At 32.1% G+C, this 3,960-nt stretch overlaps 1 pseudogene; it reads right to left on the reverse strand.

The window, feature by feature from the left end:
• Positions 1–1,987: 1,987 nt before the first annotated feature.
• LOC150036067 (uncharacterized) lies at positions 1,988–2,563 on the reverse strand (annotated as a pseudogene).
• Between the last annotated feature and the right edge of the window lie 1,397 nt (positions 2,564–3,960).

A 3,960-nucleotide genomic window follows, 5' to 3' on the forward strand; every position in this document is an offset into this window, starting at 1 on the left:
TTGGCTAGCACATCAAATGGAGTTTAAATCAAGAGCAAATAACTTGTATTTTGACTCCTACTTCATCTTTTTCGAGATTCATCCACCCACATATGTGCATTGATCTTCAAAATAGGCATTTGTTAAAGGAGAAATTTTGGACCAATCACAAATTGCCATATCATTCACTAAATTAATGATGAAACTCAAAATAATTGGACTTGGGACAAATTAGAAGATGTATCCCCAAATTGAAGTTGAAGGCATAAATAGGAAAAATCTGGTGATACTGCTTGTTTTCATCTCAAACATTGGATTGAGTGAAATTAATTTAGCCCAATTTGATATTATAATTTTGGCTAAAGTCTAGTTGAGCCTGGAAATGGGCTTAATTTGACCCAAATGCAAAGTGATCCAAGTACAACTAATTGGGCCCAAGGGCTAGACCCATGGACGAACCAAGCGCACGGAGCTGCACACTCCCTGAAGACACGAGTCTCTTGAAGATACAAGGACGCTTCTAAGACTTCAACTCAATAAAGTCACGCGCTCCGCTTTTTCAAGTTAAGCATATGCATTCAACTGAGAGAGAATCAGAGGATCAAGTACAAGAGATTGAACCACATCACATCAAATCAAATCTACATCAACATCAACACAAGTTCCACTCTATGAAACTAGTTTCTTCGGAAACTTCGTGTGAACAATAATTAATTAATTAAATTAGATTAGATTTGATTTAATTTAATTCAAATATTAAGATTAACTTCTTATGGTTACAGGGGAGTTAACGTGAGTGGAGAGGAGAGTTAACTCCCCTCACTTGTTATGCAGAAGTGTTCTGCATTTGAAAAGATAGAACTTACAGAAGAATAGTTTTTCTCTTACATTCACTCTCGATCCTCTCTCAATCTCTCAAACACTCTCACAAAATTGTAGAGAAAGAGTCTCTCTGTAAAAGATAGAAAATCTCCTCCCTTGTCTCCCAAAAGAGGTTTCCACAAACCTTTTCGTTGTTGGAGAATAGTAGGAAAGACCTTGTAGTCATGTCTTATTCAAGACTAGAAGAAGAGTTGTTGAGATCGTGATCACAATGAAGAGTTGGAAAAGATGGAAGAATTGTCTTCAAAGTAACTTCCTTTTTCTATGAAAATCTTCTCTGTATAATTTCATGCTTAGTTTAAATATCTTTAAACTTCTTTATAATTTTCTGTAAGTTAAAACGTAAGTTCAAAGCATATGGGTTCACGTGCTTTCGGGATTTCCATTCAAGCTCGATGTTAGAATTTTAATTCGAAAGGAACACATTAAATTGGAACCCTTTAGTAAATTTTGATTTTTTCTTAAAATATTTTCTTCCATTTATTTTTCTGAGTTATTCTCACAATCAAAACCCTTCCTATTTTATCACATTGTTTCCTTGGAATTCAACATAGCATCACTTGTTCCACAAGCTAAAATAGAGAACTTAGTTTTATTTTGGCTAGTAAGACAACATGACCAAATAATATCAAAATTTTTATCCTCGTTTAAAATCATATTTAAAAGTATTATTAATCCTTGAATAAAAGAAATAATTGGTTCCCATAGATAATCAATGAATGAAATTATTGTAGAAAGAGCCCTAAGATAATTTAGGATAGTTAATCTATCACATAATATCCTTTAAATGGCTTGAATTTGATCTTTTAAGTTGAATTTATCAGACATAGTGATAAAGAAATCAATCTATTTTGGTTAGATTTAGCAGTGTAAACATAAAGGGTAAAATAAATATTCATTCATAATATAATATTTTATAAGTCCAAACGACAACATCCTATAACCATAAAATCACACTGACAAGAATAGAAACAGCATATATTAATATCTCATACATTTATTAGAAATTATAATTATTAAAGGTGAAAATAAGAGAAGATGTATATCATATATAAATGTACATTTAAAGATATATATCGTATATTAATGTGCATTTAATTCCACTGTAGCATATCAAATACGCTACTCAAGGTTTCGTTGTTGTTGTGTGGGGTTGGATAAAGGAAGAGAAAGGCTAATTTCTTGGAAGGGTATGCAGAATTGGCTTTGGGATGGATGGCAATTCAGATAACTTAGGGAGTTTTGGTTTAGACACATTTGGTAATTCTGGTAATTGAGGAACCTTAGGTTTAAAAACTTTTGATAATTCATGTACATTTGGGAGCATATGTTTTGGGACATTTGAAACTTTAGACAGACTGGGAAAACCAAATTTAGACAAGCTTGGAACTTTAGGAAATTTGGAAAAACCAAAGTTAGGTAATTTTGAAAATTCAGGTAACTTTGGGAGTTCAGGAACATTAGGCTTTTTCAATAGTTAAAGGTGAGGCAATGAAGGTAACCCAACCTTTGGTAGTGAAGGAACCTCAGGCTTTGACAAATTGGGTATGTCTTGCTTTGGAAGCACTCCGTGTACCTTAGATAATGACGTCGTCAAGAGATGCCTTGCACTCACTTTCATGATAAAGCATTCAAAGTTCCTCACGATAAAAGCATTAAGTATTAGAGGAAATGAAAAGGTTGAGAAGTGATGAGTAGCCATTAAATTCTGAAAATAAGGTAAAAGTGTTAATTAACACAAGATTATAGATTATCAATCATAAAATGTAGTTGATTTGATAATAATTGTTGATGATCTCAATTTATAGTATGTAGAACCCTTTTTATAGGTAAAGGAGAAGGGTGGAAGAGAGCATATATGAGTTGTTAGAGAAGAGATGATTGGTAGAAGTGTTGGTTCAAATTTCCCAGCTAATGCATACAACTATTCATAGTTGTAACAAAAGTTAAGCTCCAACCTACAAATGCTATATATTGCAAGACTCAATCTTATATCTTTATTCTCTAATGGGCTATTATGATTTATTTATTTCTATGGAGATAAAAAGTAACATTTGCTTATGTGATAGTTCATAAATAGTTTATTTTTCAAAAAAGAAAAAAAAATTAGAATAGTTTATTTATAATTTTTAACTATGAAAGATGGGTTTAAAAAATTAATTTTCAGCAATTCCCAAAGATAGAAAAAGAATTAAAATCTTGGATGTATTGTGAAATTGAGGAGCACGACGGGAACACAGATATGGAGAAAATATAATATAATAATATATTTATATAATAATAAATAAATAAATATAATATAATACAAAATAATATAACTAAAATAATAAAATAACTAAAATAATAAAATTTGATAAAGTGAAAATTAATGGAATTTTGAAGTGGATTTTTCACGTGCATTCTTTTGAGATCCACCAAATGCAACACACACACACACACGCACACGCACACGCACACACACGCACACACGCGCACACACACACACACACGCGCGAAATATGACTCATTAAAACCTTACTAGAAAAAATCCAATGGGAAAAAACCCTAGTGAAGGAAAAAGAGTACATATTTCATATAATACATACTCCTAAAAGAATACAATATATATACTTCCCCTCACAAAAACATCACTTAAGATCTTTGAATCGCCGCATTCCAATATTGTACACTAATTTTTCAAAAGTTGTGGTTGGTAATGTCTTTGTAAATATGTCTGTCAGGTTATCTTTTGAACAAATTTGTTGTACATTGATGTCGCCATTTTCTTCAAGATCATGAGTGTAGAAAAGTTTCGGTGAAATATACTTTGTTCGATCTCCTTTAATATATCCTTCTTTAATTTGGGTCATGCAAGCTATGTTGTCTTCGTATAATATTGTTGGAACATTTTTATTAGAAGACAAGCCACACATGTCACAAATGTGCTGAGTCATTGACCTTAGCTATACACATTCTCCATTAGCCTCGTGAATTACAAGAATTTTAGCATGATTTGAGGAAGTGACCGTTGTGGTCTGTTTCACCGACCACCATGATATAGCGGTTCCTCCACATGTGAACAGATAACTTGTTTGAGTCTAGCTTTGTGTGGATCAAATA

This window comes from Benincasa hispida, chromosome 5 (genome assembly GCF_027475165.1).
Source record: "Benincasa hispida cultivar pf3 chromosome 5, pf3_genome.v1.1, whole genome shotgun sequence".
NCBI lineage: Eukaryota > Viridiplantae > Streptophyta > Magnoliopsida > Cucurbitales > Cucurbitaceae > Benincasa > Benincasa hispida.